The sequence below is a fragment of the Bos taurus genome, chromosome 19, assembly GCF_002263795.3.
Source record: "Bos taurus isolate L1 Dominette 01449 registration number 42190680 breed Hereford chromosome 19, ARS-UCD2.0, whole genome shotgun sequence".
NCBI classification, from domain to species: domain Eukaryota; kingdom Metazoa; phylum Chordata; class Mammalia; order Artiodactyla; family Bovidae; genus Bos; species Bos taurus.
Window position 1 is genome coordinate 4088269 of NC_037346.1, and position 26894 is coordinate 4115162.

At 38.7% G+C, this 26894-nt stretch overlaps 1 pseudogene; it reads left to right on the forward strand.

Annotated features, from left to right (window-relative positions):
* Window positions 1-1747: 1747 nt before the first annotated feature.
* Window positions 1748-11242, forward strand: LOC790351 (protein SET-like; annotated as a pseudogene).
* The last annotated feature ends 15652 nt before the right edge of the window (window positions 11243-26894 follow it).

Below are 26894 nucleotides of genomic sequence, written 5' to 3' on the forward strand. Positions count from 1 at the left end.
ACCCTTATGGCAGAAAGTGAAGAGGAACTCAAAAGCCTCTTGATGAAAGTGAAGGTGGAGAGTGAAAAAGTTGGCTTAAAGCTCAACATTCAGAAAACGAAGATCACGGCATCCGATCCCACCACTTCATGGGAAATAGATGGGGAAACAGTGGAAACAGTGTCAGATTTTATTTTTATGGCCTCCAAAATCACTACATATGGTGACTGCAGCCATGAAATTAAAAGACGCTTACTCCTTGGAAGGAAGGTTATGACCAACCTGGATAGCATATTCAAAAGCAGAGAGATATTACTTTGCCAACAAAGGTTTGTCTAGTCAAGGCTATGGTTTTTCCTGTGGTCATGTATGGATGTGAGAGTTGGACTGTGAAGAAGGCTGAGCGCCGAAGAATTGATGCTTTTGAACTGTGATGTTGGAAAAGACTCTTGAGAGTCTCTTGGGCTGCAAGGAGATCCAACTGGTCCATTCTGAAGGAGATTAACCCTGGGATTTCTTTGGAAGGACTGATGCTGAATCTGAAACTCCAGTACTTTGGCTACCTCATGCGAAGAGTTGACTCATTGGAAAAGACTCTGATGGTGGGAGGGATTGGGGGCAGGAGCAGAAGGGGATGACAGAGGATGGGGTGGCTGGATGGCATCACTGACTCGATGGACATGAGTCTGTGTGAACTCCGGGAGATGGTGATAGACAGGGAGGCCTGGCATGCTGTGATTCATGGGGTGGCAAAGAGTCGGACACGACTGAGCGACTGATCTGATCTGATAGCATTCCATTCTTTTGCTTTCATTGAAGTCACACTCTGGGTTTTCTTCTGGGTATTCCTTCTTACTATCTTTTGCATTTTTTTTTTTTTAATCTCAGTGTTTTAAAAAATCTTAAATGTCAGGTTCTCCAGGATTCTCCTTTAAGTTTCTCTGATCTCACTATCTGTATGCCCTCAATACATTTTCTGATTATTTATGAATCTTGGTCTTCAGCTGAAGCCTGTCTCCTGAGTAACAGATCAATTCAGCTACTAAAATCTCCACAGGAATCTTATATTCAGCACATATAAAAATTAACTCATATTCGCCTCTCTAAGCTGATTGTTATTCTTTAGTTCAAACTTACATAGCATGGCCAATGAAGAACTCCAGAGGCCATTATTCATTTTGCAGTAAGCAAGGGAGGACAGTTAATATAAAATTCAAGTTAAAGCTGTGCCCCTCCGGATTTGCATAATATGGTCATCTATCCTATATCTGAGTTAAAATCCCATATGTTATGTTGGATTCTGCTCTCCATGACACCCTGTCAAGCACTGTCAACTCCAATTTCTAATTCTCTCATAGTCCCATCCTCCTCCCAATTTCCAGTGCAAGTCCTCCTCCTAGACATCTCCTGATTCTTTTAATATGAAGCCCAAACGTCACACAATTTAGAATTTTCAGATACTGTGCTACTTTACCACTCTGGCTTCAACTCTAGCTACTCTTTCTTAGTATTCAACCATCAGGTTGTACTGCAAGTTTCTTAATCATGCTATGCATTCTCTTACCTCTAGGCTTCTAGTCATGCTTTTCACTTTCCTTGGAATAATCTACTTATTCTCTTCCCTAGGAAGGCTTAGTTTAATCTTCCATAATGCAGACTCTAGACAAGAACATGATTTCAAGAGGTTTATGTAGGAGATAATCTCCAAAGAAATGGTAGAAGAGTGGGTGAAACAGAAGGAAAGAAATAGATGAAATAGAGAAGGTGAAACAGAGTATCTTAGTGAACATGTTACCAGTATAGGCAGTGGGAACTCAATTACACTGGGAACTTTTGGGATATAACATACAGTACATCTCAGAACAGTCCCACATAAAAAGCAAATTAGAGTTCTCTGAGCTTGCAGTACCTTTCTCTTCCCCTTGGAGGGTCCTTGGCTTTTTTCCCCAGCATGGCTCCCAAACACCAGTTTTCACTTCCACTCCAAGCTAAGAAACTGAAAACAGTGAGGCTGACTCTTGCCTCCAGGCCAGATGAGGCATCTGCTTCTTCAAACTTGCTGAAGGAAGAAAAAGAACAGCAATAAGCAATCGAACATATTGATAAAGTACAAAATGAAATAGACAAACTTAATGAACAAGCCAGTGAAGAGATTTCGAAAGTAGAACAGAAGTATAACAAACTTTGCCTACTATCAAAATCCCATATTTGGGGGTAACAATATATGTTAGCCATCCACAAGTGTCTGCATTTCTTGGAGAGGAAGATTAAAAGGTGCTACATTATTTGACAAGAGTTGAAGTGAAGAATTTGAAGACATTAAATCAGGTTACAGAATAAATTTTTATTTTGATGAAAACCCTTACTTCAAAAATAAACTTCTCTCCAAAGAATTTCATCTGAATAAGAGCGGTGATCCATCTTCAAAGTCCACTGAAATCAAATGGAAATTTGGAAAGGATTTGATGCAATGATGAAGTCAAACACAGAATCAAGCCAGCAGGAAGAGACAGCATGAGGAACCAGAAAGCTTCTTCACCTGGTTTACTGACCATTCTGATGCAGGTGCAGGTGAGTTAGGAGAGGTCATCAATGATGATATTTGGCCAAATCTGTTACAGTACTGTTTGGTTCCTGACATGGATGAGGAAGGGGAAGGAGAAGAAGATGATGATGATGATGAAGAGGAAGAAGATTGGAAGCTTTGATGATGAAGGGGATGAGGATGAGGAAAGGTGAAGAAGATGACTGATGGAACACTGATGGATTCCAGCCTTTTAAAATTCCCTCCCGTCCCTGGAAGCAAGTCACAATCTTTTCTTTTTTTTTTTTCCCTTCTCCTCTTGTGCTCAGTTGCCCTCTTTTTGAGGTCTCTTTTCTCCTTTATACAACGGTTCACAACTTATTTTGGGGGAAAATATCTTCAGCAGAATTCAGTGGGAAAAGAGTCTCTACCCCTTCCTTTTCCAAATTCATTTTTATCCCTTCCTGTCTCAACAAGAACTTTATGGGATCAATACCACCATGCTCTTTTGGGGTGGTGGGAACCCTCCAGCTCCCTTAGCTCTGCTGGAAACTGGAGAGCGCTAGGCCCTGTGCAGTTGTGCATGGAATTCTAGCTTTTTTCCTCCTTTCTCCATATATTGGGCTCAGATATAACATTGTGTCTCTATGTGAATACGGACAGTTAGCATTTACCAACATGTATCTGTCTAATTTCTCTTGTTTAAAAAGAGAAAAAGAAAAAAAAAAGCTTTAACAACTGGGGTTATAGAAGGTCAGCAAATGGTCAGTTTGAGATATTTGAATGGGTTAAGTGGGCATTTTGACAACATGGCTTCTCCTTTGGCGTGTTTAATTGTGATGTTTAATGGACATCCTTGCAGTTTAAGATGACACTTTTAAAATAAAATTCTTTCCTAATGATGACTCGAGCTCTCCTACTCAATGGGAGAATCAGCAGGGCCTATAGGATCTTATTTGCAGTTGACATTCTCTATTGTAATTTTGTTCCTGTTTATTTTTTAATTTTTCTTTTTGTTTCACTAGAAAAGAAAGATGATGCTCAGTTTTAAATGTTAAAAGTGTACAAGTTGCTTTGTTACAATAAAACTAAATGTGTACGCGTGCACACACACACACACACACACACATACACACACAAAGCAAATTAGCCAGGCTACCCATTTTCCATGTTTTCTCCCTCTTTGACTGAGAACATTTCCTGAGGGATCATTTCTCCAACCTGACCATGGACAGACAAGGTGGACTTGAGAAACCTCTAAAGTAGAGTGTGGCAGCTGTTAGAAGTAGAAGATCATCAGCATGCACTGGGAACACATATAGGAAACCAAATCTAATCACTGATACTCCTTTAATATTCCTCTCCTCTGTAACTTTAAGTTCTTTACTACCTTTCTCTTGTTAATTAGCCCATCTTAGTGTGAGAAATTAGTTAAACAGTAAGTCACTATAGCCATGTGTCTAGTTCAACATGGTTTCCCTAAAACCTGGCCCTGAGTAGATACTTCCTGTACCTTTTGACTGAACTCTCGTTTGTTGAATGGGTATTTTAAGTTTGGTAGCAGTAACTACATACCTTTAAAGATTAGTCAAGATACTGTAGACTTTGCTTTCTTGCTTTCTGCCTCATTCAGGTAGAATGATTGGTATTTGGAAATGACTTTGCAGTAAGGTGCAAGTCACTGTTGAAATATCAAAAAGTAATTGCTAAAACATGATTTTCTTATACTATGTAACCTGTATTGTTTCTTTATCATTAACCTTCCATCCTGAAAAGTTGTTTCAAACACTTTCTTCAAATGCTCACTTTTGAGAAATGCCAGAAGACAAACATTTATGCTATAAAATAAGTAGAAATGTCATTTTTAATATGTTCCAAGTGTTTGGTATTTGTACAAATTGGGTCTAATTGTATCATCTGGTGAGATTTCCTCTCCAAAGACAACTAATTGGAATGGCATGATTGTAACAGTGAGTTCTGGGTGAAATAACCAGACATTTCCAGTCTGAATGAATGGCTTTTGTGTCAAACATTGAAAAGCTGAACCATTATATGCTGTTTTCAGATTTATGTTGCCCAAATGGAGTTATCTTGTTTTTCTTCACAGCTTCCATTCTTTAAAATTTATTTATTTTAATTGGAGGCTAATTACTTTACAATACTGTAGTGGTTTTTTTTTCCATACATTGACATGAATCAGCCATGGGTGTACATGTGTTCCTCATCCTGAACCCCCTTCCCACCTCCCTCCCCATTCTTTTAGCAGGAAAAGTCATCACTTCCTTCCTTGGCACCAAATATATTATGGGTCCTGTAATCAAAAGGGTGAAGTCCATTTTCTCTACTCTAAAAACATTAATGCAAACATTTGTTTGTTTCTCATTTTTTATATCTTGATGGTAACATTAAAATTATATTTAGAAGTTCTAGTTATTTCTATGTGACAATCACCATGTTTGGTATTTCACACATAAAATCATTAACTTACCCCTTAGTGAAAATGAGATACTTATACATATAGAAAGAGATTTAGATTGAAAAAGTTATGCAAAGCCAGTAGAGATATAACTAGCATGTGATTCAAGTCTAATTCAAAGCCAGGACCCTTATCCTGTAATCTTGCTGATTTTTCCATCCTTCCTCTAAAGCCAAAACTTCTTCAGATACTAATAAAGAGCATCTGACTATAGTCTTGAAATTTCTCTGTTTCACAGACGAGAAAATTAAGGTCAGTTCAGTTGCTCAGTCATGTTTGACTCTTTACAAACCCATGGACTATAACAGGCCAGGCATCCCTGTCCATCACAAATTCCGGAAGCTTGCTCAAACTCATGTCCATCGAGTAGGTGATGCCAACAACCGTCTCATCCTCTGTTGTCCCCTTCTCCTCTTGCCTTCAATCTTTCCCAGCATCAGGGTCTTTTCCAATGAGTCAGTTCTTCATATCAGGTGGCCAAAATATGGGAGCTTCGGCTTCAGCATCAGTCCTTCCAATGAATATCCAGTACTGATTTCTTTAGAATAGACTAGCTTGACCTCCTAGAAGTCCAAGGGACTTTCAATAGTCTTCTCCAAAACCACAGTTCAAAAGCATCAGGTCTTCAGTGCTCAGCATTTTTTATGGTTGAACTTTAACATCCATACATGACTACTGGCAAAACCATAACTTTGACCAGAGGGAACTTTGTTGGCAAAGTAATGTCTCTGTTTTTTAATATGCTGTCTAGGTTGGTCATAACGTTCCTTCCAAGGAGTAAGCATCTTTTTGTTTCAGGGCTGCAGTCACCATCTGCAGTGATTTTGGAGCCCCCAAAAATAGACTCACTGTTTCCATTGTTTCCCCATCTCTTTGCCATGAAATGATGGGACTGGATGCTATGATCTTCATTTCTTGAATCCTGAGTTTTAAGCCAACATTTTCAATCTCCTCTTTCACTTTCATCAAGGGGCTCTTTAGTTCCTCTTCACTCTCTACTGTAAGAGTGGTGTCCTCTGCATAGTGAAGTTGCTCAGTCGTGTCCGACTCTTTGTGACCCCATGGACTGCAGCCTACCAGGCTCCTCCGTCCATGGGATTTTCCAGGCAAGAGTACTGGAGTGGGGTGCCATCGCCTTCTCCAGTCATCTGCATATCTGAGGTTATTTATTTTTCTCTGAGAAATCTTCATTACAGCTTGTGTTTCATCCTGCCTGGCATTTCTCATGATGTACTCTGCATAGAAGTTAAATAAGCAGGTTGACAATATACAGTCTTGACATACTCTTTCCCAATTTGGAACCAGTCCATTATTCCATATCCAGTCCTAACTATTGCTTCTTGACCTGCATACAGATTTCTCAGGAGGCAGATAAGGTGGTTTGGTACTCCCATGTCTTGAAGAATTTTCCACAGTTTGTGGTGATCAACACCAACAAAGTCTTTGGCGTAGTCAATAAATCAGAGGTAGAGGTTTTTCTGGAACTCTCTTGCTTTTTTAATGATCCACAGATGTTCACAATTTAATCTCTGGTTCCTGTGCCTCTTCTAAATCTAACTTGAACACCTGAAATTTCACAGTTCATGTACTGTTGAAGCCTCTCTTGGAGAATTGTAAGCATTACTTTACTAGTGTGTGAGATAAGTGCAATTGTGCAGTAGTTTGAACATTCTTTGGCATTGCCTTTCTTTGGGATTGGAATGAAAACTGACCTTTTCCAGTCCTGTGGCCACTGCTGAGTTTTCCAAATTGCTGGCACATTGAGTGCAGCACTTGCACAGCATCATCTTTTAGGACTTGATAGAGTTCAGCTGGAATTCCATCATCTCCACTAGCTTTGTTCATAGTGATTCTTTCTAAGGCCCACCTGACTTCAGACTCCAGGATGTCTGGCTCTAGGTGAGTGATCACACCATCATACTTATCTGGGTCATGAAGATCTTTTTTGTACAGTTTACTGTGTATTCTTGCCACCTCTTCTTAGTATCTTCTGCTTCTGTTAGGTCCATGCCATTTCTATCCTTTACTGAGCCCATATTTGCATGAAATGTTCCCTTTGTATCTCTAATTTTCTTGAAGAGATCTCTAGTCTTTCCCATTCTACTGTTTTCCTCTATTTCTTTGCATTGACCATGGAGGAAGGCTTTCTTACCTCTCCTTGCTATTCCTTGGAACTCTGTAGTAACATGTGTATATCTTTCCTTTTCTCCTTTACCTTCTGCTTCTCTTCTTTTCTCAACTATTCTCCTCAGACAATCATTTTGCCTTTTTGCATTTCTTTTTCTTGTATCTGCTACTGTAGACAAAATCCCCTAGAGGAAATGGAGTAGTCCTCATAGTCAACAAAAGAATCTGAAATGCAGTTCTTTGTTGCACTCTCAAGAATGACAGAATGGTCTCTGTTCATTTCCAAGGCAAACCATTCGGTATCACAGTAATCCAAGTCTATGCCCTGATCACTAATGCTGAGGAAGCTGAAGTTGAACAGTTCTATGATGACCTCCAGGACCTTCTATAACTGACACCCCCAAAAATGTTCTTTTTATCATAGGGGACTGGAATGCAGAAGTAGGAAGTTAAGAGATACCTGCAGTAACAAGCAAGTTTGGCCTGGGAGTACAAAATGAAGCAGCACAAAGGCTAACAGAGTCTTGCCAAGAGGACACACTGGTCATAGCAAACACCTGCTTCCAACAACACAAGAAACGACTCTACACATGGGCATAACCAGATGGCCAATACTGAAATCAGATTGATCATGTTCTTTGCAATTGAAGATGGAGAAGTTCTACACAGTTAGCAAAGACAAGACTTGGAGCTGACTGTGATGCAGATCATGAATTCCTTGTTGCAAAATTCAAACTTGAAGAAGGTAGAAAAAAACCAGTGGACCATTCAGGTACAAACTAAATAAAACCTCTTACAACTATACAGTGAAATTGACAAATAGATTCAAAGGATTAGATCTGATAGAGTACCTGAAGAACTATGGATGGAGGTTCGTGACATGGTACAGGAGGCCGTTATCAAAACCATCCCCAAGAAAAAATAAATGTATATATAATTTGGGATAGAAATTGAATAAAATTTTATGGAATAAAAAGTATAAGATTTTAATTACTTAATAAAAAATCGTATTGGATTCTGATCAGCATTCTTATTTAATGATCATTTTGAAACTTGATTGATTTTTCTATTGTATTGGTAACTCTTTCTACCTTGGTATCATATGAAAAAATGACAGGTGCTTTTGTATCTCCATCAGCATCATAAAACTCAGTTGTAATTCAGTTCAGTTCAGTCGCTCAGTCGTGTCCTACTCTTTGCGACCCCATGAATCGCAGCACGCCAGGCCTCCGTAACATAAAAAGGGAGCTGATCTGAAAGGCAGACAATGATTGTGTTGAGACTATTGGAATAAAATAGTTTGCTGTAGAGAAATCAAGATAAAGGATCTAATTATGCAATTTTTATTTACATTGTATCTGCATCTATGTGTTGAGGAAGCATATAATGCAAAACTTAAGAAGGTAATAACCACAATCATAAGCTAAAATTATTAAGTATTTACTTTGAGATGGATAGTTCTAAGTGCCTTAAGAATATCAATTCACCCGATCCTCATACAAATCTATCGAATAAGCACCAATAATTGACCCCATTTTACTGATAGGCACAGAAATACTGATAATTTTCTGAAGGCCACACAATCAATAAGAGCAAAGTCAGAATTTAAATCCAGGAAGTTTGGCTCCAAAGTCCATGTTTAATGGAGAAGAACAAATTTGACTAGCTCTAACCTTAGCACTCCTTTGCCTGTGCTTAGTCATGCTGGCTCTGCAACTTTGTCTAGTCAAACAGTAAAAGAAGGTTCCCTATAGCTTAAAATATACATAATAGCCTTTTCTCAAGGCTCTGCCTCCCAGGCTTAACCTTTAAGCCATAATACTTTTCATTCACTTATAGATAAAAGGCTGGAGAACAGAAAATAACACTTGCCTTGGTGAGAGTTTGCAGGAACACAGTGACCAGACCTAACTAGACAGCTGCAAGAACAAAGAATTATCACATTCCCTCTGGGATCTGGTCAGCACCAGGAGTTCTGCAACAACCAACCTCATCCCCTTTCCTTTTGGCACAAAAGAAGCTTGATTTCTAACTCTGGTAAGATGGTTCTTTGGGACACTAATCCATCATCTATTTCTGCTGGCCTTCTGAATAGTCTCTATTCTTTGCTCCATCACTTCATCTCTCTGTATATTGGCCTGCATGCAGTGAGCAATGCAAGCTTGGGCTTGGTAACACATATATTAACCTTTAGACTGCATGCCAACAAGCAGATTATGGTTTAAGTCAAGGGGCCAAATAACTTTAATACAAGTCTCAATAAGTTTTGGCAAAACAATATGGCAAGAAAGATCAAAGTAATGAATGATGCCAAAGGCTTAATGAAGATCACAACTTTTAAAATAGGCCTTAAGGATGGATTTAATTTTTGTAAGCAGGGACGGTTTGAGGACACATGAAATTACAAAGAATAGGTATCTTAAGCAATAACAAAAACATTAAGAACTTGTTAAAGATTGGGGAAGACTGAAAGCCCATCATGGTCTGCATGTTAGAGGAGTAGCAGGAAATAAAGTTACCAAGATGGTTATGCAAACAGCAATGAACCTGGGAGAAGAGAGTCAAGCCTCAATTATGCTCCTTATATACTGGATGACCTTGATCAAGATCAGTAATCTCTCTTGGCTTCAAGTGGTTTTGCAAAGTCCCACCTAACACTGTTGTTTTGAGGATTAAATGAGAATCCAAATGTTGCAGAATGTTGATTGTGATCTGTGACCATATTGTGGAAACATGTGACTATCATATGGAAGAGATGCCACTAAAGACTTCTAAGAAGGTGAATTAGAGAGTGGTATGACCAGAATTGCCTAGAGCCCAGTCCAGAGCAGGTATAGGTTAAACTGGAATGTGGAGATCAGGGTTAAAGACTGGGAAATGTGTTAATAGTTTATTAAATTTGGTTGAGATATAACGAGGATCCAAACTCAGTACTAACAATTGGGCTTGAAATAAACAGAGACTTCAGAAACATTACAGAATTATACAAAACTGATTTCACACTTGATTTTGATGGAAATGGAGGGGAAAAAAGTACTCTACCATAATTCTGAAACTTAAGACCAAGTGAGTAAGAGAATGTGTTAGTTGCTCAGCCATGTCTGAATCTTTGAGACCCCATACACTGTAGCCATCAGGCTCCTCTGTCCATGGAATTCTCTAGACAAGAATATTGGAGTGGCTAGCCATCACCCTTCTCAAGGGGATCTTCCTGGAGATCATCAAGAGCCTCTTGATAAAAGTGAAAGAGGAGAGTGAAAAAGTGGGATTAAAGCTCAACATTCAGAAAACTAAGATCATAGCATCCGGTCCAATCACTTCATTGCAAATAGATGGGGAAACAATGGAAACAGTGGCTCACTTTATTTTGGGGGGCTCCAAAATCACTACAGATGGTGATTGCAGCCATGCAATTAAAAGACACGTACTTCTTGGAAGGAAAGTTATGACCAATCTAGACAGCATATTAAAAAGCAGAGACATTACTTTGCCAACAAAGGTCCATCTTGTCAAGGCTATGGTTTTCCCAGTAGTCATGTATGGATGTGAGAGTTGAATCATAAAGAAAGCTGAGTGCCAAAGAATTGATGCTTTTGAACTGTGGTGTTGGAGAAGACTCTTGAGAGTCCCTTGGACTGAACAGAGGTCCAACCAGTCCATCCTAAAGGAGATCAGTCCTGAGTGTTCATTGGAAAGACTGATGTTGAAGCTGAAACTCCAATACTTTGGCCACCTGATGCTAAGAGCTGACGCATTGGAAAAGACCCTGATGCTGGGAAAGATTGAGGGCAGGAGGAGAAGGGGACAACAGAGGATGAGATGGTTGGATGGCATCACCGACTCAATGGACATGAGTTTGAGTAAACTCAGGGAGTTGGTGATGGACAGGGAGGCCTGGTGTGCTGTGGTCCATGGAGTCGCAAAGAGTCAGACACAACTGAGCGACTGAAATGAACTGAGCCATTACCCTTCTCCAGGGGATCTTCCTGATCCAGGGTTTAAACCCAGGTCTTCTGCACTGCAGGCAGATTCTTTACTATCTGAGCCACCAGGAAAGTGCAAAGTAAGAGAGTAATTATCAACAAAAGAAAATCTTGATGAAGAAAAGTTTTTCTTGAGAAAGAACATGAGTTAAGTTCAAGGAACTGGTGAGAACTCTTGGTTAAGTTATCCTGCAAGCATTGAATATGTACATTTGTGGCCAAGGAAAGAGGTGAGGACGATAGGGTATATGGCAGACAAAATAGTGAACTCTTAGATCTACATCAGTCACTCAGTCATGTCCGACTCTTTGCAACCCCATGAATCGCAGCGCACCAGGCCTCCCTGTCCATCACCAACTCCCGGAGTTCACTCAGACTCACGTCCATCGAGTCAGTGATGCCATCCAGCCATCTCATCCTCTGTTGTCCCCTTCTCCTTTTGCCCCCAATCCCTCCCAGCATCAGAGTCTTTTCCAATGAATCAATTCTTCACATGAGGTGGCCAAAGTACTGGAGTTTCAGCTTTAGCATCATTCCTTCCAAAGAAATCCAAGGGTCCTAGAAATCCTTCCAAAGAAATCCAGATCAGCCCTGGATCTCCTTGCACTCTCAAGAGTCTTCTCCAACACCACAGTTCAAAAGCATCAATTCTTTGGCTCTCAGCCTTCTTCACAGTCCAACTCTCACATCCATACATGACCGCAGGAAAAGCCATAGCCTTGACTAGACGAACCTTTGTTGGCAAAGTGAACTCTTAGTGATATTCATATCCTAATGCCCCAAACCAGTGAATATGTTAGATTATACAGCAAAAAGAAATTAAATTTGAAAGGAGATGTAATCAAGCTTGATAATCAGCTGAACTTTAAATAGGGAGATTATCCTGGATTACCTGGGTGGGTTCCATATAATCACAATGATAAAGGAAGACAGAAGAGATTGTTGGAGTTACATGATGTGAAAGGATCTCATCTAGCCATTGCAGGCTCTGAAAACAAGAAAGGGGATCTCAAGCCGAGGAATGTGGGCTTTCTAGACTCTGGAAAGGGCAAAGAAAAGGATTTATCCTTTAGTGCCTTCAGAAAGGAATGGGTGCCAACAGCAATAAGGCCCAGATCAGATCCCTAATCTACAGAAATTTTAAGGTGATAAACGTGTGTTTTCTAAACCACTAAGCTCATGGTACCTTTTACAGTGGCAACAGAGAACTGATACAAAGTGATTTTAGAACACTCAGGATGGAGAAAATGGTCAGAAATGGTGTGAGTTCTTCCTGAAAGTGACCTGTGAAACACATGTGGTTACAGCCTGTCAGGAAAGCAGGAGCAGTGGAAAGCCCTTAGCCTGAGTCTGCAAATTTCTTATTCTATGACTGGTTATTGGAAACTTAGGAGAATACAAATTACTTCATTTGCATCAAAAAATGAGTCATCAAAATTGTATTAATCCATTCCAAGATCCTCCTTCTTCCCCAAAGTCATCTGCATGGACCTGTGAGATAAAGAATTCCATCTTGGAGAGGAGGAGAAATTGATCATTTTAAGTTAAATTTAAAGTTTAGTTGCTCAATCGTGTCTGACTCTTTGCGACCCCATGGATTGGATTGTAGACTACCAGGCTCCTCCGTTCACAGGACTTTCCAGGCAAGAGTACTGGAGTGGGTTGCCATTTCCTTCTCCAGAGGATCTTCCCAACCCAGGGATCGAAGCTGGGTCAACCACATTGCAGGCAGACTCTTTACTGTCTGAACCACCAGGAGTCATTTTAAGTTAAGTAACTACTAAAAGAACAGAGATAGAAAATAACAGAAAACTTCAACCTTCTTTCCAGAAACAACACTCTAATTTCTAGAAACACCCAGCTTTTCTAATACCTCACAGCCTCCACCCAGGGCTGTGTCTGTGTCCCAGCAATGACGTTGGTCCTGGATGCAGAAGGAGAAGCAGAAGTATTTCTGGTTTCATTGGACACAGAAATCAAGACAGCAAGTTTACCTCCCTATTGACTCAGGTCCACTGAGGGTCATTTCTCATTTTACTTCTGGTCAGTCCTGCAATCTGCTATAAATCTACCCCCTAGATAGTTATTGCTTACTCCAGATGGGCATCAGTGGGACAGGGACCATGGTGTATGGGGGAAGTCATCTCTTTCTTTTTTTATAACTCAAATATTTTATTTCCACAGCACAGAGGCTATGTCAGGATGTCAGATTTCTCTGTGAAGTAGAAACATAAGACATATTTAAACCTGTTTAATATGTCCTTCTTGCGGTTATAAGAAAAAACTAAAAACAAGAAAACTGTTTTCTCTAAGTCCTTTTATTAACAACCCCCAATTCTTAGCCTTATATTGCTTATCTCCAGAAGGGCAGCACATTTCCTTTTCAAACACAGGATGAATATCTACTGTACTTCAGTTACTCTCTCACCCTCAATATCTCCAACATTCACACCCACCACAGAGCACAGATGAGGCCCAGAGTGAAGGAAGCCTAAATTATTGGCCAGTTGGTACACCACAGAATGTGGTAGGAGAGGGAAGGGGATCCAAGGCTTTAGCAGAACAGCCCAGGGTGTTAACAAACAAAACTCTGACACCATCAAAATTCATGATGAGGATTGTTCTTGCTTTTCCAATAGATAAATATTAAAACATGAAACATAAAAATAGCTCTTATATAGCAAATATTAATTCATAGTGATTGTGCAATCTGAATGCAGGAAAATAATGATCTTTACAAATGCCATACATACTCAGACTCCTGTTTACAAGAGAAATCATTGTTTACAGTATGAGCCAGAGAACCCTCTGTGCCTTTCTAACACCAACAAGCACACACCTTCTTATCTAGACCTTTTTATTAATTTTTTGAATTTGAGGCTGGACCTATTGGTGTCAGAATGTGTATCCACTGATATTTACAAAAATATTGATCAAAACTTTGCCAATGAATACTGTTCTCTTCTTAGGTCATATAAATTTCTGGTCAACAACCCCACACTCATCTGACTTTAAAGGAAAGTATATGTGAGATTGTTGTACATATCCTGTAAAATTCTGTAAGTGAATGTTCTTTTTTTGATATTCTTATTTAGGTATTTATTTGGCTGTACCAGGTCTTACTTTCTGCACACAGGATCTTCTAGCTGAGGCATGTGGGATCTCAATCCTCCAGCAGGGACTGAACTCCTGCACTGGGAGCTTGGAGGCTTAGCCCCTGGATCACCAGGGAAATCCTGGTGAATATTCTTTTAGATAAAAACAGAATGCTGACAAACTTTTTTCTGATGAGTAGTTTGCTAATTTTCTGAAATCATGATAGTAACTGGCCAGGAAGGAAGGTGCAATGTGCAGGAAACATATCAGGTGACTTGAAAGGCTCCTTCCAACTGCATCCCATTCTATTGAAAATCCTTGTGAGTCTCAGTGTAGGGTAGATCCCTTTAAAATATTTATTTTGCTTTCTTCCTGGGTTATGTGAGCTATGATGACAATTATATTGAACCTCACATTGTAAGTATGTGAGAACTAGTGGTAGCCTGGTATAAACACTCATAAGATATGACAAAACTGACAGCTTTGATGTAATCAGTTTCATGCATCAACCACCTTGTAGAGCTGTAGTTCTGGGTATGGAACATCTGGAGCTACAATTTAATTGGTAGTTGTAAGAGTTGCACAGCTGTTTATAAAGTTTCTAGCTATGTTAATCATAGCTGAAATGATGTTTATCATAAACCCACACAATAGAGGCCAATTCATGAGTATCAACACTGGTTGACTTAGAATGTTACGTTGTACAATACCTTACTTAGCATCATATAAAAAATAATCAAAATAGTGTATGATATCACTTATATTTGGAATCAAAAATAATAAAATGTATATATAAAACAGGAAAACAGTTTGAAAGATATAAAAAACAAATTTGTCATCTTCAGTTCAGTTCACTTGCTCAGTCATATCCAACCCTTCCCGACCCCATGAACTGCAGCATGCCAGGCTTCCCTGTCTACCACCAACTCCCAAAGCTTGCTCAAACTCATGTCCATCGAGTCGATCATGTCATTCAACCATCTCATCTTCTGTCATTCCCTTCTCCTCCTGCCTTCAATTTTTCCCAGCAACAGGGTCTTTTCCAGTGAGTCAGTTCTTCACATCAGGTGGACAAAATACTGGAGTTTCAGCTTCAGCATCAGTCCTTCCAGTGAATATTCAGGACTGATTTCCTTTAAGATTGACTGATTTGATCTCCCTGCAGTCCAAGGGACTCTCAATAGTCTTCTCCAAACCACAGTTCAAAACCATCAGTTCTTTGGCACACAGCTTCCTTTATGGTCCAATTCTCACATCCATACACGACTACTGGAAAAAAAAACATAGCTTTGACTAGAAGGACTTTTCTCAGCATAGTAACATCTCTGCTTTTTAATATTCTGTCTATGTTGGTCATAGCTTTTCTCCCAAGGAGCAAATATCTTTTAATTTCAGGGCTGCAGTCACCATCTGCAGTGATTTTGGAGCCCCCCAAAATAAAGATTCTCACTGTTTCCATTGTTTTCTTATCTATTTGCCATGACGTGATGAGACTGGTTGCCAAGATTTCATTTGTTGAATGCTGAGTTTTAAGCCAACTTTTTCACTCTCCTCTTTCATTAAGAGGCTCTTTAGTTCTTCTTCACTTTATGGCATAAGGGTGGTGTCATTTGTACAGCTGAGGTTATCGATATTTCTCCTGGCAATTTTGATTGCATCTTGTGCTTCATCCAGCCAGGCATTTCGCATGATGTACTCTGCACATAAGTTAAATAAGCAGGGTGACAATATACAGTCTTGAAGTACTCCTTTCCTGATTTGAAACTAGTCTGTTCCACATCCAGTTCTAACTGTTGCTTCCTGACCTGCATAGAGATTTCTCAGGAGTCAGGTAAGGTGATCTGGTATTCCCATCTCTTGAAGAATTTTCCACAGTTTGTTTTGATCCACACAGGCAAAGGCTTTGACATAGTCACTAAAGTAAAAGTAGATATTTTTCTGGAACTCTCTTGCTTTATCAGTGATCCAGCAGATATTGACAATTTGATCTCTGGTTCCTGTGCCTTTTCTAAATCCAGCTTGAACATCTGGAAGTTCACAGTTCATGTACTGTTGAAGCCTGTCTTGGAGAATTGTAAGCATTACTTTGCTAGTGTGTGAGATGAGTGCAATTTTGCAGTAGTTTGAACATTCTTTGGCATTGCATTTATTTGGGATTGGAATGAAAACTGATCTTTCCCAGTCTGGTGGCCACTGCTGAGTTTTTCAAATTTGCTGACATACTCAGTGCAGCACTTTCATACCATCAGCTTTTAGGGCTTGACAAAGTTCAGCTGGAATTCCCATCACCTCCACTAGCTTGGTTCTTAGTGATGCTTCCTAACGCCTACCTGACTTTGGACTCGAGGATGTCTGGCTCTAGATGAGTGATCACACCATCATGGTTATCTGGGTCATGAAGATCTTTTCTGTATAGCTGTATATGTATTCTTGCCACCTTTTCTTAATATCTTCTGCTTCTGTTAGGTCCATGCCATTTCTGTCCTTTATTGAGCCCATCTTTGCATTAATTTTCCCCCTGTTGTCTCTAATTTTCTTGAAGAGAAATCTAGGCTTTCCCATTCTATTGCTTTCCTCTGTTTCTTTGCATTGACCACTGAGGAAGGCTTTCTTATCTCTCCTTGCAATTCTTTGGAACTCTGTGTTCAAATGGGTATATCTTTCCTTTTTTTCCCTTGCCTTTATCTTCTCTTCTGTTTTCAGCTATTTGTAAGGCCTTCTCAGATAAACATTTTGCCTTTTTGGATTTCTTTTTCCCGGGGATGGTCTTGATGACTGCCTCTTGTACAAGGTCCCAAACCTCTGTCCGTAATTCTTCAGGTATTCTGTCTATCAGATATAATCCCTTGAATCTATTTGTCACTTCTACTGTATATTTGCAAGGGATTTGCTTTAGATCATACCTGGTTTTCCCTACTTTCTTCAATTTAAGTCTGAATTTGGCAATAAGGAGTTCATGATCTGAGCCACAGTCAGCCCCAGGTCTTGTTTTTGTTGACTGTATAGAGCTTCTCCATCTTTGGCTGCAAAGAATATAGTCAATATGTTTTCAGTACTGTCCATCTGGTGATGTCCATATGTAGAGTCACCTCTTGTGTTGTTGGAAAAGGGTGTTTGCTATGACCAGAGAATTCTCTTGGCAAAACTCCGTTAGCCTTTGCCCTGCTTGATTCTGTACTCCAAGTCCAAATTTTCCTGTTATTCCAGGTATTTCTTAACTTGCTACTTTTGCATTCCAGTCACCTATAATGAAAAGGACTTTTTTGTTTTTGGGGGGTTTTTTTGGTGTTAGTTCTACAGGGTCGTAGGTCTTCATGGAACCATTCAACTTCAGCTTCTTCAACATTACTGGTTGGGACATAGACTTGGATTACTGCGAAATTGAATGGTTTGCCTTGGAAACAAACAGAAATCATTCTGTCATTTTTTGAGATTGCACCCAAGTACTGCATTTTGTTGACTATCAGGGCTTCTCCATTTCTTCTAAAGGATTCTTGCCCACAGTAGTAGATATAATGGTCATCTGAGTTAAATTTGCCCATTTCAGTCCATTTTAATTTCACTTAGTCATGTCCGACTCTTTGCAGCCCCATGGACTGTACCCTACCAGACTCCCCCATCTATGGTATTTTCCAGGTAAGAATACTGGAGTGGGTTGCCATTCCCTTCTCCAGGAGATCTTCCCCACCCAGGGATTGAACCCGAGTCTCCCACATTGTAGGCAGAGGCTTTACCATCTGAGCCACAAGGGAAGTTCTCAATTTAATTTACTGATTCCTAAAATGTCAGTGTTCACTCTTGCTGTCTCCTGTTTGACCACTTGCTATTTGCCTTGATTCATGGACCTAACGTTTCAGTTTCCTATGCAATATTGTTCTTTACATTGTTGGACTTTACTTCCGTCACCAGTCACATCCACAACAGCATGTTGTTTTTGCTTTGGCTCCGTCTCTTCATTCTTTCTGGAGTTATTTCTCCACTCTTCTCCAGTAGCATATTGAGCACCTACTGGCCTGGAGAGTTCATCTTTTACTGTCTTGTCTTTTTTCCTTTTCTTACTGTTAATGGTTCTCAAGGCAAGAATACTGAAGTGGTTTGCCATTCCCTTCTCCAGTGGACCACGTTTCGTCAGAACTCTCTACCAAGACCTGTTCATCTTGGGTCTCCCTATACAGCCACAGTCTTTTTATGGAAACATTATATCTGAAATTGGAAAAACAACTATTTCTTGCTATTCCATTGTCACTTAAATATATTTCACATTTTTCTCAAACACTACTCATGTCATTTTCAGACAGACTGAAACTTCTAAAAGTCATGCTCCCTATGCCAACCCATGAGAGAAAAAGGTCAGAAAGCAAGAAAAAACTGCATTTAAAATCCATTTAGTTCTCTAGGGTTTACACAAGAATGAGACATAAATTATTTATCAAGAAAAATCCAAGTGGACATTTGCTTCTCTATAGTAACTGAGACACAACCCTATGCAAGATTGTCTGGTAACCTGAAATCAGTGGAACAGGACATTTTGCATTAAGGGTAAGCCCTAGAGATATGTCCAGACTTGACAAATAAGAAAAGGTGTTACAAGTAAAATTTTAAAATCTTAGTGAGAGGATACTGAAGAAAAAAAAGGCAATATTTGAAATAAAGATATATAATGAATATTTTTTTTATTTCGGTTTACCATGCGTTCATTCAAACAACCATTCATTCAACAAATATTTTATTGAGTGACTACTACAGAAAATATGGTGGTATTGAAGATTCAAGTACATTGCAAAAGTGAGAATGGATAACCTCAGGGAAAACCCAGACTGAGAAACCTAAAAAGGAAAAGCTACTCTCTTAAGTGTCAAAAGTAAAAATAATTACATGAACCTGAGTATAATCTTAATTTTCTGTTTTTAGAAATGGTTGATTCTTTTTGCAACTTCCCTGAAGTACAATTAGCAAATAAAATCTGTATAAATTTAATGTATATAATATGAGAAGTTTTGACATATGTCTATCTCCCTGAAACAAACATTACAATCAAGAATTCACTACTGATGCCTCTGGATCTGGAATACTCATGCTATGAAGGTTTGTAAGTACAAATTCCCCTTCAAACATGTATATTTAAGCTATCTATTTTTCTCCCCATTTTTCTTAAGGTGCAACTGGCAAAATTATAATATATTTTAAACATACAATGTAACGATTTGATATACATGTACACTGTGAAATGATTCCTACAATCAAGTTAATTAACACATGCATTGTTATACACGGTTAACTTTTACTTCTATTTTCTTAGCTGCGGTCTTCTGTTTTCTTCTTCTATTTTCTTAGCTGCAGTCACCATCTGCAGTGATTATAGAGTCCAATAATAAATAAGTCCAACTTATTTATTATTGTTTTTTAGTCAGAGTGCTTAAGATTTACTCTCAACAAATTTCAAAGAGTATTATTAACTTTATGGCCATGCTGCACAATACATCATCAGAATTTATTCACCTTATACTCTTTGACCATCTACTCATTTCCCCCACTCGTCAGCCTCTGGCAACCATCATTCTACTGTTTCTGAATTCAACTTCACTTTTTTTTTTTCATTATCCCCACTGCCTTGCTTTTTTAAAGGTTCCACATATAAGTGGTTTATCAGTGTCCAAGTCATGTCTGTTTGAGACCCCATGGACTGCAGCACACCAGACTTCCCTGTCCCTTACCATCTCCTGGAGTTTGCCCAAGGTCATATCCATGGCATCAGTGATGCCCTTCAACCATCTCATCCTCTGTTGCCCTCTTTCTCCTTCTGCAGTCAATCTTTCCCAGCATCAAGGTCTTTTCCAATGAGTTGGCTGTTTGTATCAGGTGTCTCAAGTATTGGAGTTTCAGCTTCAGCATCAGTTTTTCCAATGAATATTCAAGGTTGATTTCCTTTAAGGTTGACTAATTTGATAGCCTTGCTGTCCTGGAAACTCTCAAGAGTCTTCTCAGCACCACAGTTCAAAAGCATCAATTCTTCGGTGCTCAGCATTCTTTACGGTCCACTTCACAACTGTAGGTGACTACTGGAAAGATTATAGCCTTGACTACAGGGAGCTTTGTCAGTAAAGTGATGTCTGTGCTTTTTAACACACTGTCTAGGTTTGTCAAAGCTTTCCTTACATGAAGCAATCACCTTCTATTTCCTTAGCTGCAGTCACCATCTGCAGTGATTGTAGAGTCCAAGAAAAGGAAATCTGTCACTGCTTCCACATTTTCCCCTTCTATTCGCCATCATACCAGATGCCATGATCTTAGTTTTCTTTCTTTCTTTTTTTTTAATATAAAGAGCTAGTTTTTCCACTCTCTTCCTTCACCCTCATCAATAGGTTTTTTAGTTCCTCTTCCCTTTATGTCATTAGAATGGTATCTCCCACATATCTGAGGTTGTTGATATTTCTCCCAGCAATATTGATTCCAGCTTATAACTTGCCCAGCCTGGCATTTCTCATGATGCACTCTGTGCATAAATTAAATATGTAGGGTGACAATAAACAGCTTTGTCGTATTCCTTTACCAATCCTGAACCAATCAATCAGTTGTTCCATACAAGGTTCTAGGTGTTGTTTCTTGACCTGCATATAGGTTTCTCAGGAGATAGGTAAGACAGGCTGATACACCCATTTCCTTAAGCGTTTTCCAGTTTGTTATGATCCATACAGTCAAAGGCATTAGCATAGTCAATGAAACAAAGTAGATGATTTTCTGGAATTCTGGAATTCTCTTGCTTTCTCTATGATCCAGTAAATGTTTGCAATTTGATCTCTGGTTCCTCTGCTTTTTCTGAACCCAGCTTGAAAAACTAGAAGTTCTCAGTTCACATAATGCTAAAGCCAAGAATGCAGAGTTTTGAGAATAACCTTACTAGCATTGGAGATGAGTGCAATTGCCTAGTAGTTTGAACATTCTTTTGTACTGCCCTTCTTGGGAACTGGGATGAGGATTGATCTTTTCCAGTCCTGTGGCCACTGTCGGGTTTTCCAAATTTGCTGACATATAGAGTGCAGCACTTTGAAAGCATCATTTTTTAGAATTGTAAATAGCTCTGCTGGAATTCCATTGCCTCCACTGCTTCTATTATGTCTTTCCCATTACTGTCCTTTATTGTGTCCATATTTGGATGAAATTTCCCTTTAACATTTCCAATTTTCTTGAAGATATCTCTAGTCTTTCGTCTTCTGTTGTTTTCCTCTATTTGCATTGCTCATTGAAGAAAGCCTTGTTGTCTCTCCTTTCTATTCTCTGAAACTCTGTGCTTAATTGGGTGTACCTTTCTCTTTCTCCCTTGCTTTTTGCTTCTCTTCTTTCTTCAGCTATTTGTAAAGCTAGTGGTACCATACAATATTTCTCTTTATCTGGCTTATATCATTCACTATAAAGTCCTCCAGGTTATTTTCACCTTTCAAGGAATTTACCCATTAACATATTAAGATGTTCAAATTTATTGATATAAAGTTTTCTATAATATTTCCCTAGAATTCTTCTAATATTTATAGAATCTACAGTGATAGCACCTTTCTCATTCCTAATATTTGGAAACTTATGTTTTCTCTAATTTTTCCCCCTATCTGTCTGACTAGTATTTATAAACTTTATTGGCTCTCTTAAATCCTTTTAACATTTCATTGATTTTTGTTTGTTTGCTTTTTATTGCTTCCCTATTTTTGCCTGCATTGATTTCTGTTCAAATTTACTTTCTGCTACTTACTTTGAGTTCAGATTTTTCCTGTATTTTCTGGTTTCTTAAGATGAAAGTATTAGTCATTCAGTTGTGTCCAACTCTTTTGTGACACTATGGACTGTAGCCCTCCAGGCTCCTCCGTACATGCAATTCTCCAGGCATGAAAACTGAAGTGGGTTGCCATGCCCTTCTCTAGGGGATCTTCCTGACCAGGATCGAACCTGGGTCTCCTGCACTGAGGCAGATTCTTTACCATCTGTGCCGCACACGGAAGCTCCTTCTTTAGATGAAATCCAAGTCATTTAAAATCTTCTTTAAAAAAATAAATAAATAAAAGTAAAGGCTCTTAATGCTATACATTTCTTTGCAGATATTACTTTATCATTATCTCACAAAATTTGATGTGCTGTTTTCATTTTCATTCATTTCAACATACTCTGTACTTTCCCTTCGATTTCTCTTTGACTCATGAGTTATTTAGATATGTGTGATTTAGTTTCTAAACGTTTTGGAATTTTCTAATTATATTATCTAGTTGATTTTCCAATCATTGAGCATGCTTTATATGATTTAAATTCTTTTAAATTGAATAAGACTCATTTTATGATTCTGAATATGGCCTATCTTGAAATGTTCCATGTGCATTTGAAAATAATATATATTATGTTTTGTTAATTGAAGAGTTAATATTTGTGTTTTTAAAAATTATTTATGTGTTTTATTTTACATAGTCTCTTCAAGTTCATTAAGATTTCATCTACGTGTTTAAAATACTATTAACACCTTCCAAGGCATTTTTTTTTTTTTACTTCAATTTTGTAGTTTTCATTTCTGTTAGTAGGGTCTTCTTATATCTCCAATGCCACTAACAAGTTCAATCTTTCTTTTAATTTTTTGATATCTAAAATTATGATAACTACTTAACTGTCTTTATCTACTAATTTTGTCATCTGCCTGTTTCTACTGATTGAGTTTTCTCATTATGTGTCATATTTTTCTGCTTCTTTTTGTGCCTAGACATTTGTGACTGGATGACAAAGATGCTGTGATTTTCACCTTTTGTGTGCTCATTTATATGTCCTATAAATATCTTTAGGACATGGTTAAGTTACAGGAGTTAATTAGATATTCCAGAGCTTCTTTTGAGCTGTTTTGGTGGCATCAGAGAATCTGGAGTAATGAGGTACAAACACTGGTGCTATATGAGCTCTGAGACTGTTCCCTCTTCCTTCTCAAAATCTTGGATAATTCCATTAGTGAGGACTACATGGATCTCTGAAGTTCTCTGTGCAGCTCTCTTCTCTTCAAAACAGTATTCTGTGACCTTGAAATGCCTCAGGCTCTCTGAACTCCAAATGCTCTCAACACAAGGAGATCCTGATTTCTGCCCATATTCCCACGCCCCCACCCCAACCCACGCTATTGCTTAGAAAGTCTCTCAAGAAGTAATCCAGGGCTATCATATAACTCACCTTGTTCATTTCCCCTCTGTCAGTTATCACTGTCCTTTGTTGCCTGAAAAGCTATGTTTTACATATCTTGTCCAATATTTTAATTGTTTGAGGTGGGCAGATAAACTGGTCTATATTTCTCCACCTTGAACCCAAAATAATGATATTTGATAATTGATTAATTTTACAATTGAGTTTTCTCAGTCTAGTAAGCAGGTCACCTTACTCCATATTCCATACATTCAAAATAATTTTTTTTTTCACTTTTAAGAATGTCTTTTATTTTTGTATTATAACTGCATGAAATAATTTAGTCATCAAGAAGCATGAAAGTCTGTGATGTATCATACGAAATGCCATGCTTTAATGAGTTTTCTGTGATGTTCATATTGGCATTCTCAAAGAGTATCCATAAGGGACCATTTCAATGAATATCAAACTGTCTTTAAGGACTGCTTATTGCTCACTTGATGCGAAGAGCTGAATCATTGGAAAAGATCCTGATGTTGGGAAAGATTAAAGGCAGGAGGAGAAGGGGATGACAGAGGATGAGATGGTTGGATGGCATCACCGACTCAATGGACATGAGTGTGTGTAAACTCTGGGAAATGGAGGAAGTTAGAGAAGCCTGGCATGCTGCAGTCATGCGGTTGCGAAGAGTCAGAGCAACTGAGCAACAACTCTTGAGGCTCACAATCTGAATATCTCAGCCCAGCTTTCTCCACATGGAAGTCCAGCCCCACCCCCGCCCCCCCAGACATCTGCCCAGCATAAAGTCCAGCCGTCCAATTGCCTCAGCCCAAGAGAAGGTGGAGTTTCCTTTTCTATAGTCTAAGGTCCAAAGCTTGGACATGAGTTTGAGCAAACTCCGGGAGATGGAGAAGGACAGGGAAGCTTGGCATACTGCAGTCCATGAGGTCACAAAGAATCGGATCTGACTGAGCTACTGAACAGCAAATTGCTTTTCGATTGTGTCTGATTCTTTGTGACCCCATGATTTTGCAGCATGCCAGGATCTTCTGTCCTCCACTCTCTCCTAGAGTTTGCTCAAATTCTTGGTCACTGAGTCAGTGATGCTACTTAACCATCTCACCCTGCGCTGCCCGCTTCTCCTTTTGCCTTTAATCTTTAGAATGCCATGAAATATTTAGCATCAGGTAGAGAAAGCCCACGGAGAAGGCAATGGCACCCCACTCCAGTACTCTTGCCTAGAAAATCCCACGGACGGAGGAGCCTGGTGGGCTGCAGTCCATGGGGTCGCTAAGAGTTGGACATAACTGAGCGACTTCACTTTCACTTTTCACTTTCATGCATTGGAGAAGGAAATGGCAACCCACTCCAGTGTTCTTGCCTTGAGAATCCCAGGGACAGGGGAGCCTGGTGGGCTGCCGTCTATGGGGTCGCACAGAGTCGGACACGACTGAAGCGACTTAGCAGCAGCAGCAGAGAAAGCCCATGGAGACATGAAAACTAGTGTCCAACATTATAGTAGCACTCAGATTGTTTTAGCTAGGCCTTTGTTATTAACAAGAACAGAGTCTTTGTAAAACTAACTGTAGTAAATTATGGATGGCGGTTATTACAACAATCAATATTGTAGACAGGAAACCATCCAAGAAGAGAAATTCAGAAACAGGAGCGTGGTTTCATTGCCCTTCAGTCTGTGCTTTACTATTATTACTATCATTAGTCCCTCTACCTCTTTTGTTCTCTTTCAGCATCTTCTTAATGCTTATTTTGCCATCAGCTAGTTTTGTTGTCCTCGATTCTGGTACAGATATGGAAAAGGCAGAATCAAATTAGTAAAAAATGTATTTTGGTTCAAAAGAATGACTTTCTGAAAAAAATACTATTTGAGATGTTTTACTTGATATCCAAACATCTAATAGGGCGGGATCTTTAAGTTTGACTTTGAAATTTTGATTTTTACATATGATATTACATTAGAATTATCCAAAATCTTTGAAATAGTTTCAACTTCCATAAAAGCTTAAATGATGGCACATCATCAAAGACTTCAATTTGGAGGGTGACTACCAGAAATACTTTTTTTTTAAAAAAGACACACAATTCCAATAACTTATCCCTGTTTTCCACCTTATCAAGTTTAATTATTTAACATGACCAGAGGACAGAAGTAGCCAATTCCAGATGTTCTGCAAATAGCAAACATTTTCTCATGATTGTTCTGAAATGCAAAGTTTAAATAAGAAAAACTAAACAATCATTTGTTTTTACCCTGACATCTTTTCTCATAACCAGATAAGTGTCTCATTACTCATGTCTCTCAGATGTCGCTTATTCACCCTTTGTTTTCTCAGAGACGTCACGCCTTCATCATTGATATTTTTCTTTTCACAGTGTAATTGTCCGTTAGTCAATATCTACCTTCATCAAATGTCTGAAATGGTAAGTAAGGAGGAAAGGCCTCACAAAACAGGGCAATATTCTCTTAAAAGCATAATATTATTGTTTGTGAGATTAGTCATAAAACTGAATTGTTAGACTCTGAAGCCTAAATTACATACACAAAAGAAAATTATTAAACGTTTATGTCAAAATATCCTGGTTAATCATATCTAATTTGCAATGCTTTAAATATAAAAGGTATTACTTAAAGAGTTGTTCAACAGGAAGAGATGAAACAGTTGCAAGAAGAAAAAACCAAAAGACCTTTGCCAAATAAGAATTTTTAAATAGTCTAAATGAGCACATCTTCAGGCAATGTTTGCAGATATCATCTTGTGCTGAAACAGTTGTCAAAATGAAAAAAGAAAAAAAAAAAAAGTGAGTGTAGATGCACCCTATTCCTCCAGGAGAAGAACAAATGCAATATTCAGGCATTGGCAGATCATTAAATTAAAAGCAATTGTGATAGTTAACTATCCAGAAACAGAAATCTAAATTTGAAACACAGATATAATCATTCTGTGGAAAACTCTTCAGTGTTAAACACTTGACAGAAAGGACAGGCTGATGACATAGTAAAATCCTTTGCATTAAATTCAGTCTGTTACCTCTGATGGAGATTCAAGCATCATTGGGTTTTGGTGCATAATTTTCTTATCTTACATTAGATAAAGGGCTATGTATGCATTTATTTCACAAAATTGATTTCAATGGTTAGAGCTTGAACTTTGTTGCTTTAGAAATTATCTAGTAATTTAATAACTTCCCATCCAGAAATTTCATTGTGAAAACTTTTGTTGTCACCATGAATTGTGGTGACTTAAAGAGAATATTATCATTTTATAGCATTTTCCTCTGTGCGGGTGGGAACTACCTTATATCACTGCATTATTTGCTCATCCATATGCAGATGTAATTCTTGCCTGGAGAATCCCAGGGATGGCAGAGCCTGGTGGGATGCCATCTGTGGGGTCATACAGAGTCGGACACGACTGACGCAACTTAGCAGCATGCAGACGTAATTACCCCTCCCACATCTTTTTAAAAGTTTTTGAGGAAAACAGCAATAGGAAAATAATAAACATAAGGGAGAATTTATAAAAGTTCAATGGTAACTGAAAAAGCTGTTCATTTG